Below are 19,748 nucleotides of genomic sequence, written 5' to 3' on the forward strand. Positions count from 1 at the left end.
TTCTGTCATTATACTACTATACTATCATCATACTGTCATTATACTACTATACTATTATTATTCTGTCATTATACTACTATACTATCATCATACTGTCATTATACTACTATACTATTATTATTCTGTCATTATACTACTATACTATTATTATTCTGTCATTATACTACTATACTATTATTATTCTGTCATTATACTACTATACTATCATCATACTGTCATTAAACTACTATACTATTATTATTCTGTCATTATACTACTATACTATTATTATTCTGTCATTATACTACTATACTATTATTATTCTGTCATTATACTACTATACTATTATTATTCTGTCATTATACTACTATACTATTATTATTCTGTCATTATACTACTATACTATCATCATACTGTCATTATACTACTATACTATTATTATTCTGTCATTATACTACTATACTATTATTATTCTGTCATTATACTACTATACTATCATCATACTGTCATTATACTACTATACTATCATCATACTGTCATTATACTACTATACTATCATCATACTGTCATTATACTACTATACTATCATCATACTGTCATTATACTACTATACTATCATCATACTGTCATTATACTACTATACTATTATTATTCTGTCATTATACTACTATACTATCATCATACTGTCATTATACTACTATACTATCATCATACTGTCATTATACTACTATACTATTATTATTCTGTCATTATACTACTATACTATCATCATACTGTCATTATACTACTATACTATTATTATTCTGTCATTATACTACTATACTATTATTATTCTGTCATTATACTACTATACTATCATCATACTGTCATTATACTACTATACTATTATTATTCTGTCATTATACTACTATACTATCATCATACTGTCATTATACTACTATACTATCATCATACTGTCATTATACTACTATACTATCATCATACTGTCATTATACTACTATACTATTATTATTCTGTCATTATACTACTATACTATCATCATACTGTCATTATACTACTATACTATTATTATTCTGTCATTATACTACTATACTATTATTATTCTGTCATTATACTACTATACTATCATCATACTGTCATTAAACTACTATACTATTATTATTCTGTCATTATACTACTATACTATTATTATTCTGTCATTATACTACTATACTATTATTATTCTGTCATTATACTACTATACTATTATTATTCTGTCATTATACTACTATACTATCATCATACTGTCATTATACTACTATACTATCATCATACTGTCATTATACTACTATACTATTATTATTCTGTCATTATACTACTATACTATCATCATACTGTCATTATACTACTATACTATTATTATTCTGTCATTATACTACTATACTATCATCATACTGTCATTATACTACTATACTATTATTATTCTGTCATTATACTACTATACTATCATCATACTGTCATTATACTACTATACTATTATTATTCTGTCATTATACTACTATACTATCATCATACTGTCATTATACTACTATACTATTATTATTCTGTCATTATACTACTATACTATCATCATACTGTCATTATACTACTATACTATTATTATTCTGTCATTATACTACTATACTATTATTATTCTGTCATTATACTACTATACTATCATCATACTGTCATTATACTACTATACTATTATTATTCTGTCATTATACTACTATACTATCATCATACTGTCATTATACTACTATACTATCATCATACTGTCATTATACTACTATACTATCATCATACTGTCATTATACTACTATACTATTATTATTCTGTCATTATACTACTATACTATCATCATACTGTCATTATACTACTATACTATTATTATTCTGTCATTATACTACTATACTATTATTATTCTGTCATTATACTACTATACTATTATTATTCTGTCATTATACTACTATACTATCATCATACTGTCATTATACTACTATACTATCATCATACTGTCATTATACTACTATACTATTATTATTCTGTCATTATACTACTATACTATTATTATTCTGTCATTATACTACTATACTATCATCATACTGTCATTATACTACTATACTATCATCATACTGTCATTATACTACTATACTATTATTATTCTGTCATTATACTACTATACTATTATTATTCTGTCATTATACTACTATACTATCATCATACTGTCATTATACTACTATACTATCATCATACTGTCATTATACTACTATACTATTATTATTCTGTCATTATACTACTATACTATCATCATACTGTCATTATACTACTATACTATCATCATACTGTCATTATACTACTATACTATTATTATTCTGTCATTATACTACTATACTATCATCATACTGTCATTATACTACTATACTATTATTATTCTGTCATTATACTACTATACTATCATCATACTGTCATTATACTACTATACTATTATTATTCTGTCATTATACTACTATACTATCATCATACTGTCATTATACTACTATACTATTATTATTCTGTCATTATACTACTATACTATTATTATTCTGTCATTATACTACTATACTATCATCATACTGTCATTATACTACTATACTATTATTATTCTGTCATTATACTACTATACTATCATCATACTGTCATTATACTACTATACTATTATTATTCTGTCATTATACTACTATACTATCATCATACTGTCATTATACTACTATACTATTATTATTCTGTCATTATACTACTATACTATTATTATTCTGTCATTATACTACTATACTATTATTATTCTGTCATTAAACTACTATATCATCATACTGTCATTATACTACTATACTATTATTATTCTGTCATTATACTACTATACTATTATTATTCTGTCATTATACTACTATACTATTATTATTCTGTCATTATACTACTATACTATTATTATTCTGTCATTATACTACTATACTATCATCATACTGTCATTAAACTACTATACTATCATCATACTGTCATTATACTACTATACTATTATTATTCTGTCATTATACTACTATACTATTATTATTCTGTCATTATACTACTATACTATCATCATACTGTCATTATACTACTATACTATTATTATTCTGTCATTATACTACTATACTATCATCATACTGTCATTATACTACTATACTATTATTATTCTGTCATTATACTACTATACTATTATTATTCTGTCATTATACTACTATACTATCATCATACTGTCATTATACTACTATACTATTATTATTCTGTCATTATACTACTATACTATTATTATTCTGTCATTATACTACTATACTATCATCATACTGTCATTATACTACTATACTATTATTATTCTGTCATTATACTACTATACTATCATCATACTGTCATTATACTACTATACTATCATCATACTGTCATTATACTACTATACTATTATTATTCTGTCATTATACTACTATACTATCATCATACTGTCATTATACTACTATACTATTATTATTCTGTCATTATACTACTATACTATCATCATACTGTCATTAAACTACTATACTATTATTATTCTGTCATTATACTACTATACTATCATCATACTGTCATTATACTACTATACTATTATTATTCTGTCATTATACTACTATACTATCATCATACTGTCATTATACTACTATACTATTATTATTCTGTCATTATACTACTATACTATCATCATACTGTCATTATACTACTATACTATCATCATACTGTCATTATACTACTATACTATTATTATTCTGTCATTATACTACTATACTATCATCATACTGTCATTATACTACTATACTATCATCATACTGTCATTATACTACTATACTATCATCATACTGTCATTATACTACTATACTATCATCATACTGTCATTAAACTACTATACTATCATCATACTGTCATTATACTACTATACTATCATCATACTGTCATTATACTACTATACTATTATTATTCTGTCATTATACTACTATACTATCATCATACTGTCATTATACTACTATACTATCATCATACTGTCATTATACTACTATACTATCATCATACTGTCATTATACTACTATACTATTATTATTCTGTCATTATACTACTATACTATCATCATACTGTCATTATACTACTATACTATTATTATTCTGTCATTATACTACTATACTATCATCATACTGTCATTATACTACTATACTATTATTATTCTGTCATTATACTACTATACTATCATCATACTGTCATTATACTACTATACTATTATTATTCTGTCATTATACTACTATACTATCATCATACTGTCATTATACTACTATACTATTATTATTCTGTCATTATACTACTATACTATCATCATACTGTCATTATACTACTATACTATTATTATTCTGTCATTATACTACTATACTATCATCATACTGTCATTATACTACTATACTATTATTATTCTGTCATTATACTACTATACTATCATCATACTGTCATTATACTACTATACTATTATTATTCTGTCATTATACTACTATACTATCATCATACTGTCATTATACTACTATACTATCATCATACTGTCATTATACTACTATACTATTATTATTCTGTCATTATACTACTATACTATCATCATACTGTCATTATACTACTATACTATTATTATTCTGTCATTATACTACTATACTATCATCATACTGTCATTATACTACTATACTATCATCATACTGTCATTATACTACTATACTATTATTATTCTGTCATTATACTACTATACTATTATTATTCTGTCATTATACTACTATACTATCATCATACTGTCATTATACTACTATACTATTATTATTCTGTCATTATACTACTATACTATTATTATTCTGTCATTATACTACTATACTATCATCATACTGTCATTAAACTACTATACTATTATTATTCTGTCATTATACTACTATACTATCATCATACTGTCATTATACTACTATACTATTATTATTCTGTCATTATACTACTATACTATTATTATTCTGTCATTATACTACTATACTATCATCATACTGTCATTATACTACTATACTATCATCATACTGTCATTATACTACTATACTATTATTATTCTGTCATTATACTACTATACTATCATCATACTGTCATTAAACTACTATACTATCATCATACTGTCATTATACTACTATACTATTATTATTCTGCCATTATACTACTATACTATCATCATACTGTCATTATACTACTATACTATCATCATACTGTCATTATACTACTATACTATTATTATTCTGTCATTATACTACTATACTATTATTATTCTGTCATTATACTACTATACTATCATCATACTGTCATTATACTACTATACTATTATTATTCTGCCATTATACTACTATACTATCATCATACTGTCATTATACTACTATACTATCATCATACTGTCATTATACTACTATACTATCATCATACTGTCATTATACTACTATACTATCATCATACTGTCATTATACTACTATACTATTATTATTCTGCCATTATACTACTATACTATCATCATACTGTCATTATACTACTATACTATTATTATTCTGTCATTATACTACTATACTATCATCATACTGTCATTATACTACTATACTATTATTATTCTGTCATTATACTACTATACTATTATTATTCTGTCATTATACTACTATACTATCATCATACTGTCATTATACTACTATACTATCATCATACTGTCATTATACTACTATACTATCATCATACTGTCATTATACTACTATACTATCATCATACTGTCATTATACTACTATACTATTATTATTCTGTCATTATACTACTATACTATCATCATACTGTCATTATACTACTATACTATCATCATACTGTCATTATACTACTATACTATTATTATTCTGCCATTATACTACTATACTATCATCATACTGTCATTATACTACTATACTATCATCATACTGTCATTATACTACTATACTATTATTATTCTGTCATTATACTACTATACTATCATCATACTGTCATTATACTACTATACTATCATCATACTGTCATTATACTACTATACTATTATTATTCTGTCATTATACTACTATACTATCATCATACTGTCATTATACTACTATACTATCATCATACTGTCATTATACTACTATACTATTATTATTCTGTCATTATACTACTATACTATCATCATACTGTCATTATACTACTATACTATCATCATACTGTCATTATACTACTATACTATTATTATTCTGTCATTATACTACTATACTATCATCATACTGTCATTATACTACTATACTATTATTATTCTGTCATTATACTACTATACTATCATCATACTGTCATTAAACTACTATACTATCATCATACTGTCATTATACTACTATACTATTATTATTCTGTCATTATACTACTATACTATTATTATTCTGTCATTATACTACTATACTATTATTATTCTGTCATTATACTACTATACTATTATTATTCTGTCATTATACTACTATACTATCATCATACTGTCATTATACTACTATACTATCATCATACTGTCATTATACTACTATACTATTATTATTCTGTCATTAAACTACTATACTATCATCATACTGTCATTATACTACTATACTATTATTATTCTGTCATTAAACTACTATACTATCATCATACTGTCATTATACTACTATACTATTATTATTCTGTCATTATACTACTATACTATTATTATTCTGTCATTATACTACTATACTATTATTATTCTGTCATTATACTACTATACTATCATTATTCTGTCATTATACTACTATACTATTATTATTCTGTCATTATACTACTATACTATTATTATTCTGTCATTATACTACTATACTATTATTATTCTGTCATTATACTACTATACTATTATTATTCTGTCATTATACTACTATACTATCATCATACTGTCATTATACTACTATACTATTATTATTCTGTCATTATACTACTATACTATCATCATACTGTCATTATACTACTATACTATTATTATTCTGTCATTATACTACTATACTATCATCATACTGTCATTATACTACTATACTATTATTATTCTGTCATTATACTACTATACTATCATCATACTGTCATTAAACTACTATACTATCATCATACTGTCATTATACTACTATACTATTATTATTCTGTCATTATACTACTATACTATCATCATACTGTCATTATACTACTATTCTATTATTATTCTGTCATTATACTACTATACTATCATCATACTGTCATTATACTACTATACTATTATTATTCTGTCATTATACTACTATACTATCATCATACTGTCATTATACTACTATACTATTATTATTCTGTCATTATACTACTATACTATCATCATACTGTCATTATACTACTATACTATTATTATTCTGTCATTATACTACTATACTATCATCATACTGTCATTAAACTACTATACTATCATCATACTGTCATTATACTACTATACTATTATTATTCTGTCATTATACTACTATACTATCATCATACTGTCATTATACTACTATACTATTATTATTCTGCCATTATACTACTATACTATCATCATACTGTCATTAAACTACTATACTATTATTATACTGTCATTAAACTACTATACTATTATTATTCTGTCATTAAACTACTATACTATCATCATACTGTCATTATACTACTATACTATCATCATACTGTCATTAAACTACTATACTATTATTATTCTGTCATTATACTACTATACTATCATCATACTGTCATTATATTACTATACTATTATTATTCTGTCATTATACTACTATACTATTATTATTCTGTCATTATACTACTATACTATCATCATACTGTCATTATACTACTATACTATTATTATTCTGTCATTATACTACTATACTATCATCATACTGTCATTATATTACTATACTATTATTATTCTGTCATTATACTACTATACTATTATTATTCTGTCATTATACTACTATACTATCATCATACTGTCATTATACTACTATACTATTATTATTCTGTCATTATACTACTATACTATTATTATTCTGTCATTATACTACTATACTATTATTATTCTGTCATTATACTACTATACTATTATTATTCTGTCATTATACTACTATACTATCATCATACTGTCATTAAACTACTATACTATTATTATTCTGTCATTATACTACTATACTATTATTATTCTGTCATTATACTACTATACTATTATTATTCTGTCATTATACTACTATACTATTATTATTCTGTCATTATACTACTATACTATTATTATTCTGTCATTATACTACTATACTATCATCATACTGTCATTATACTACTATACTATTATTATTCTGTCATTATACTACTATACTATTATTATTCTGTCATTATACTACTATACTATCATCATACTGTCATTATACTACTATACTATCATCATACTGTCATTATTTTACTATACTATTATTATTCTGTCATTATACTACTATACTATTATTATTCTGTCATTATACTACTATACTATCATCATACTGTCATTATACTACTATACTATTATTATTCTGTCATTAAACTACTATACTATTATTATTCTGTCATTAAACTACTATACTATTATTATTCTGTCATTATACTACTATACTATTATTATTCTGTCATTATACTACTATACTATTATTATTCTGTCATTATACTACTATACTATCATCATACTGTCATTATACTACTATACTATTATTATTCTGTCATTATACTACTATACTATTAGTATTCTGTCATTATACTACTATACTATCATCATACTGTCATTATACTACTATACTATTATTATTCTGTCATTATACTACTATACTATTAGTATTCTGTCATTATACTACTATACTATCATCATACTGTCATTATACTACTATACTATTATTATTCTGTCATTATACTACTATACTATTATTATTCTGTCATTATACTACTATACTATTATTATTCTGTCATTATACTACTATACTATTATTATTCTGTCATTATACTACTATACTATCATCATACTGTCATTAAACTACTATACTATTATTATTCTGTCATTATACTACTATACTATTATTATTATGTCATTATACTACTATACTGTTATTATTCTGTCATTATACTACTATACTATCATCATACTGTCATTATACTACTATACTATTATTATTCTGTCATTATACTACTATACTATTATTATTCTGTCATTAAACTACTATACTATTATTATTCTGTCATTAAACTACTATACTATTATTATTCTGTCATTATACTACTATACTATTATTATTCTGTCATTATACTACTATACTATTATTATTCTGTCATTATACTACTATACTATCATCATACTGTCATTATACTACTATACTATTATTATTCTGTCATTATACTACTATACTATTAGTATTCTGTCATTATACTACTATACTATCATCATACTGTCATTATACTACTATACTATTATTATTCTGTCATTATACTACTATACTATTATTATTCTGTCATTATACTACTATACTATTATTATTCTGTCATTATACTACTATACTATTATTATTCTGTCATTATACTACTATACTATCATCATACTGTCATTATACTACTATACTATTATTATTCTGTCATTATACTACTATACTATTAGTATTCTGTCATTATACTACTATACTATCATCATACTGTCATTATACTACTATACTATTATTATTCTGTCATTATACTACTATACTATTATTATTCTGTCATTATACTACTATACTATTATTATTCTGTCATTATACTACTATACTATTATTATTCTGTCATTTTACTACTATACTATCATCATACTGTCATTATACTACTATACTATTATTATTCTGTCATTATACTACTATACTATTAGTATTCTGTCATTATACTACTATACTATCATCATACTGTCATTATACTACTATACTATTATTATTCTGTCATTATACTACTATACTATTATTATTCTGTCATTATACTACTATACTATTATTATTCTGTCATTATACTACTATACTATCATCATACTGTCATTATACTACTATACTATTATTATTCTGTCATTATACTACTATACTATCATCATACTGTCATTATATTACTATACTATTACTATTCTGTCATTAAACTACTATACTATTATTATTCTGTCATTAAACTACTATACTATCATCATACTGTCATTAAACTACTATACTATTATTATTCTGTCATTATACTACTATACTATTATTATTCTGTCATTTTACTACTATACTATCATCATACTGTCATTAAACTACTATACTATTATTATTCTGTCATTAAACTACTATACTATCATCATACTGTCATTATATTACTATACTATTACTATTCTGTCATTAAACTACTATACTATTATTATTCTGTCATTAAACTACTATACTATTATTATTCTGTCATTAAACTACTATACTATCATCATACTGTCATTATATTACTATACTATTACTATTCTGTCATTAAACTACTATACTATTATTATTCTGTCATTAAACTACTATACTATTATTATTCTGTCATTAAACTACTATACTATTATTATTCTGTCATTAAACTACTATACTATTATTATTCTGTCATTAAACTACTATACTATTATTATTCTGTCATTATACTACTATACTATCATCATACTGTCATTAAACTACTATACTATTATTATTCTGTCATTATACTACTATTCTATTATTATTCTGTCATTATACTACTATTCTATTATTATTCTGTCATTAAACTACTATACTATTATTATTCTGTCATTATACTACTATACTATTATTATTCTGTCATTATACTACTATACTATTATTATTCTGTCATTAAACTACTATACTATTATTATTCTGTCATTATACAACTATACTATTATTATTCTGTCATTATACTACTATACTATTATTATTCTGTCATTATACTACTATACTATTATTATTCTGTCATTATACTACTATTCTATTATTATTCTGTCATTAAACTACTATACTATTATTATTCTGTCATTAAACTACTATACTATTATTATTCTGTCATTATACTACTATACTATTATTATTCTGTCATTATACTACTATACTATCATCATACTGTCATTAAACTACTATACTATTATTATTCTGTCATTAAACTACTATACTATTATTATTCTGTCATTATACTACTATACTATTATTATTCTGTCATTATACTACTATTCTATTATTATTCTGTCATTAAACTACTATACTATTATTATTCTTTCATTAAACTACTATACTATTATTATTCTGTCATTATACTACTATACTATCATCATACTGTCATTATACTACTATACTATTATTATTCTGTCATTATACTACTATACTATTATTATTCTGTCATTATACTACTATTCTATTATTATTCTGTCATTATACTACTATACTATTATTATTCTGTCATTATACTACTATACTATCATCATACTGTCATTAAACTACTATACTATTATTATTCTGTCATTAAACTACTATACTATTATTATTCTGTCATTATACTACTATACTATTATTATTCTGTCATTATACTACTATTCTATTATTATTCTGTCATTAAACTACTATACTATTATTATTCTTTCATTAAACTACTATACTATTATTATTCTGTCATTATACTACTATACTATCATCATACTGTCATTATACTACTATACTATTATTATTCTGTCATTATACTACTATACTATTATTATTCTGTCATTATACTACTATACTATTATTATTCTGTCATTATACTACTATACTATCATCATACTGTCATTATACTACTATACTATTATTATTCTGTCATTATACTACTATTCTATTATTATTCTGTCATTAAACTACTATACTATTATTATTCTTTCATTAAACTACTATACTATTATTATTCTGTCATTATACTACTATACTATCATCATACTGTCATTATACTACTATACTATTATTATTCTGTCATTATACTACTATACTATCATCATACTGTCATTATACTACTATACTATTATTATTCTGTCATTATACTACTATACTATTATTATTCTGTCATTATACTACTATACTATTATTATTCTGTCATTATACTACTATACTATCATCATACTGTCATTATACTACTATACTATTATTATTCTGTCATTATACTACTATACTATCATCATACTGTCATTATACTACTATACTATCATCATACTGTCATTATACTACTATACTATTATTATTCTGTCATTATACTACTATACTATTATTATTCTGTCATTATACTACTATACTATTATTATTCTGTCATTATACTACTATACTATCATCATACTGTCATTATACTACTATACTATTATTATTCTGTCATTATACTACTATACTATTATTATTCTGTCATTATACTACTATACTATTATTATTCTGTCATTATACTACTATACTATTATTATTCTGTCATTATACTACTATACTATTATTATTCTGTCATTATACTACTATACTATTATTATTCTGTCATTATACTACTATACTATTATTATTCTGTCATTATACTACTATACTATTATTATTCTGTCATTATACTACTATACTATCATCATACTGTCATTATACTACTATACTATTATTATTCTGTCATTATACTACTATACTATTATTATTCTGTCATTATACTACTATACTATCATCATACTGTCATTATACTACTATACTATTATTATTCTGTCATTATACTACTATACTATTATTATTCTGTCATTATACTACTATACTATTATTATTCTGTCATTATACTACTATACTATTATTATTCTGTCATTATACTACTATACTATCATCATACTGTCATTATACTACTATACTATTATTATTCTGTCATTATACTACTATACTATCATCATACTGTCATTATACTACTATACTATTATTATTCTGTCATTATACTACTATACTATCATCATACTGTCATTATACTACTATACTATTATTATTCTGTCATTATACTACTATACTATCATCATACTGTCATTATACTACTATACTATTATTATTCTGTCATTATACTACTATACTATTATTATTCTGTCATTATACTACTATACTATCATCATACTGTCATTATACTACTATACTATTATTATTCTGTCATTATACTACTATACTATCATCATACTGTCATTATACTACTATACTATTATTATTCTGTCATTATACTACTATACTATTATTATTCTGTCATTAAACTACTATACTATCATCATACTGTCATTATACTACTATACTATTATTATTCTGTCATTATACTACTATACTATCATCATACTGTCATTATACTACTATACTATCATCATACTGTCATTATACTACTATACTATTATTATTCTGTCATTATACTACTATACTATCATCATACTGTCATTATACTACTATACTATTATTATTCTGTCATTATACTACTATACTATCATCATACTGTCATTATACTACTATACTATTATTATTCTGTCATTATACTACTATACTATCATCATACTGTCATTATACTACTATACTATTATTATTCTGTCATTATACTACTATACTATCATCATACTGTCATTATACTACTATACTATCATCATACTGTCATTATACTACTATACTATTATTATTCTGTCATTATACTACTATACTATTATTATTCTGTCATTATACTACTATACTATCATCATACTGTCATTATACTACTATACTATTATTATTCTGTCATTATACTACTATACTATCATCATACTGTCATTATACTACTATACTATTATTATTCTGTCATTATACTACTATACTATCATCATACTGTCATTATACTACTATACTATTATTATTCTGTCATTATACTACTATACTATTATTATTCTGTCATTATACTACTATACTATCATCATACTGTCATTATACTACTATACTATTATTATTCTGTCATTATACTACTATACTATCATCATACTGTCATTATACTACTATACTATTATTATTCTGTCATTATACTACTATACTATCATCATACTGTCATTATACTACTATACTATCATCATACTGTCATTATACTACTATACTATTATTATTCTGTCATTATACTACTATACTATTATTATTCTGTCATTATACTACTATACTATCATCATACTGTCATTATACTACTATACTATTATTATTCTGTCATTATACTACTATACTATCATCATACTGTCATTATACTACTATACTATCATCATACTGTCATTATACTACTATACTATTATTATTCTGTCATTATACTACTATACTATTATTATTCTGTCATTATACTACTATACTATTATTATTCTGTCATTATACTACTATACTATTATTATTCTGTCATTATACTACTATACTATTATTATTCTGTCATTATACTACTATACTATTATTATTCTGTCATTATACTACTATACTATCATCATACTGTCATTATACTACTATACTATCATCATACTGTCATTATACTACTATACTATTATTATTCTGTCATTATACTACTATACTATCATCATACTGTCATTATACTACTATACTATCATCATACTGTCATTATACTACTATACTATCATCATACTGTCATTATACTACTATACTATTATTATTCTGTCATTATACTACTATACTATCATCATACTGTCATTATACTACTATACTATTATTATTCTGTCATTATACTACTATACTATCATCATACTGTCATTATACTACTATACTATCATCATACTGTCATTATACTACTATACTATCATCATACTGTCATTATACTACTATACTATTATTATTCTGTCATTATACTACTATACTATCATCATACTGTCATTATACTACTATACTATTATTATTCTGTCATTATACTACTATACTATCATCATACTGTCATTATACTACTATACTATTATTATTCTGTCATTATACTACTATACTATTATTATTCTGTCATTATACTACTATACTATTATTATTCTGTCATTATACTACTATACTATTATTATTCTGTCATTATACTACTATACTATCATCATACTGTCATTATACTACTATACTATTATTATTCTGTCATTATACTACTATACTATCATCATACTGTCATTATACTACTATACTATTATTATTCTGTCATTATACTACTATACTATTATTATTCTGTCATTATACTACTATACTATCATCATACTGTCATTATACTACTATACTATCATCATACTGTCATTATACTACTATACTATTATTATTCTGTCATTATACTACTATACTATCATCATACTGTCATTATACTACTATACTATTATTATTCTGTCATTATACTACTATACTATTATTATTCTGTCATTATACTACTATACTATCATCATACTGTCATTATACTACTATACTATTATTATTCTGTCATTATACTACTATACTATCATCATACTGTCATTATACTACTATACTATTATTATTCTGTCATTATACTACTATACTATCATCATACTGTCATTATACTACTATACTATTATTATTCTGTCATTATACTACTATACTATCATCATACTGTCATTATACTACTATACTATTATTATTCTGTCATTATACTACTATACTATCATCATACTGTCATTATACTACTATACTATTATTATTCTGTCATTATACTACTATACTATTATTATTCTGTCATTATACTACTATACTATTATTATTCTGTCATTATACTACTATACTATCATCATACTGTCATTATACTACTATACTATTATTATTCTGTCATTATACTACTATACTATCATCATACTGTCATTATACTACTATACTATTATTATTCTGTCATTATACTACTATACTATTATTATTCTGTCATTATACTACTATACTATCATCATACTGTCATTATACTACTATACTATTATTATTCTGTCATTATACTACTATACTATTATTATTCTGTCATTATACTACTATACTATCATCATACTGTCATTATACTACTATACTATTATTATTCTGTCATTATACTACTATACTATTATTATTCTGTCATTATACTACTATACTATTATTATTCTGTCATTATACTACTATACTATTATTATTCTGTCATTATACTACTATACTATTATTATTCTGTCATTATACTACTATACTATTATTATTCTGTCATTAAACTACTATACTATCATCATACTGTCATTATACTACTATACTATCATCATACTGTCATTATACTACTATACTATTATTATTCTGTCATTATACTACTATACTATTATTATTCTGTCATTATACTACTATACTATCATCATACTGTCATTATACTACTATACTATCATCATACTGTCATTATACTACTATACTATTATTATTCTGTCATTATACTACTATACTATTATTATTCTGTCATTATACTACTATACTATCATCATACTGTCATTATACTACTATACTATTATTATTCTGTCATTATACTACTATACTATCATCATACTGTCATTATACTACTATACTATTATTATTCTGTCATTATACTACTATACTATCATCATACTGTCATTATACTACTATACTATTATTATTCTGTCATTATACTACTATACTATTATTATTCTGTCATTATACTACTATACTATCATCATACTGTCATTATACTACTATACTATCATCATACTGTCATTATACTACTATACTATCATCATACTGTCATTATACTACTATACTATTATTATTCTGTCATTATACTACTATACTATCATCATACTGTCATTATACTACTATACTATCATCATACTGTCATTATACTACTATACTATTATTATTCTGCTATTATACTACTATACTATCATTATACTGTCATTATACTACTATACTATTATTATTCTGTCATTATACTACTATACTATTATTATTCTGTCATTATACTACTATACTATCATCATACTGTCATTATACTACTATACTATTATTATTCTGTCATTATACTACTATACTATCATCATACTGTCATTATACTACTATACTATCATCATACTGTCATTATACTACTATACTATCATCATACTGTCATTATACTACTATACTATCATCATACTGTCATTATACTACTATACTATCATCATACTGTCATTATACTACTATACTATTATTATTCTGTCATTATACTACTATACTATTATTATTCTGTCATTATACTACTATACTATCATCATACTGTCATTATACTACTATACTATTATTATTCTGTCATTATACTACTATACTATCATCATACTGTCATTATACTACTATACTATCATCATACTGTCATTATACTACTATACTATTATTATTCTGTCATTATACTACTATACTATCATCATACTGTCATTATACTACTATACTATTATTATTCTGTCATTATACTACTATACTATCATCATACTGTCATTATACTACTATACTATTATTATTCTGTCATTATACTACTATACTATCATCATACTGTCATTATACTACTATACTATTATTATTCTGTCATTATACTACTATACTATCATCATACTGTCATTATACTACTATACTATTATTATTCTGTCATTATACTACTATACTATCATCATACTGTCATTATACTACTATACTATTATTATTCTGTCATTATACTACTATACTATCATCATACTGTCATTATACTACTATACTATTATTATTCTGTCATTATACTACTATACTATTATTATTCTGTCATTATACTACTATACTATCATCATACTGTCATTATACTACTATACTATTATTATCCTGTCATTATACTACTATACTATTATTATTCTGTCATTATACTACTATACTATCATCATACTGTCATTATACTACTATACTATCATCATACTGTCATTATACTACTATACTATCATCATACTGTCATTATACTACTATACTATCATCATACTGTCATTATACTACTATACTATTATTATTCTGTCATTATACTACTATACTATTATTATTCTGTCATTATACTACTATACTATCATCATACTGTCATTATACTACTATACTATTATTATTCTGTCATTATACTACTATACTATCATCATACTGTCATTATACTACTATACTATTATTATTCTGTCATTATACTACTATACTATCATCATACTGTCATTATACTACTATACTATTATTATTCTGTCATTATACTACTATACTATTATTATTCTGTCATTAAACTACTATACTATCATCATACTGTCATTATACTACTATACTATCATCATACTGTCATTAAACTACTATACTATTATTATTCTGTCATTATACTACTATACTATTATTATTCTGTCATTATACTACTATACTATTATTATTCTGTAATTATACTACTATACTATCATCATACTGTCATTAAACTACTATACTATTATTATTCTGTCATTATACTACTATACTATTATTATTCTGTCATTATACTACTATACTATAATCATACTGTCATTATACTACTATACTATCATCATACTGTCATTATACTACTATACTATTATTATTCTGTCATTATACTACTATACTATCATCATACTGTCATTAAACTACTATACTATTATTATTCTGTCATTATACTACTATACTATTATTATTCTGTCATTATACTACTATACTATTATTATTCTGTCATTATACTACTATACTATTATTATTCTGTCATTATACTACTATACTATTATTATTCTGTCATTATACTACTATACTATTATTATTCTGTCATTATACTACTATACTATTATTATTCTGTCATTATACTACTATACTATCATCATACTGTCATTATACTACTATACTATTATTATTCTGTCATTATACTACTATACTATCATCATACTGTCATTATACTACTATACTATTATTATTCTGTCATTATACTACTATACTATTATTATTCTGTCATTATACTACTATACTATTATTATTCTGTCATTATACTACTATACTATTATTATTCTGTCATTATACTACTATACTAATATTATTCTGTCATTATACTACTATACTATCATCATACTGTCATTATACTACTATACTATTATTATTCTGTCATTATACTACTATACTATTATTATTCTGTCATTATACTACTATACTATTATTATTCTGTCATTATACTACTATACTATTATTATTCTGTCATTATACTACTATACTATCATCATACTGTCATTATACTACTATACTATTATTATTCTGTCATTATACTACTATACTATTATTATTCTGTCATTATACTACTATACTATCATCATACTGTCATTATACTACTATACTATTATTATTCTGTCATTATACTACTATACTATCATCATACTGTCATTATACTACTATACTATTATTATTCTGTCATTATACTACTATACTATTATTATTCTGTCATTATACTACTATACTATCATCATACTGTCATTATACTACTATACTATTATTATTCTGTCATTATACTACTATACTATCATCATACTGTCATTATACTACTATACTATTATTATTCTGTCATTATACTACTATACTATTATTATTCTGTCATTATACTACTATACTATAATTATTCTGTCATTA

Source organism: Hemibagrus wyckioides, linkage group LG24 (assembly GCF_019097595.1).
Source record: "Hemibagrus wyckioides isolate EC202008001 linkage group LG24, SWU_Hwy_1.0, whole genome shotgun sequence".
Taxonomy (NCBI): domain Eukaryota; kingdom Metazoa; phylum Chordata; class Actinopteri; order Siluriformes; family Bagridae; genus Hemibagrus; species Hemibagrus wyckioides.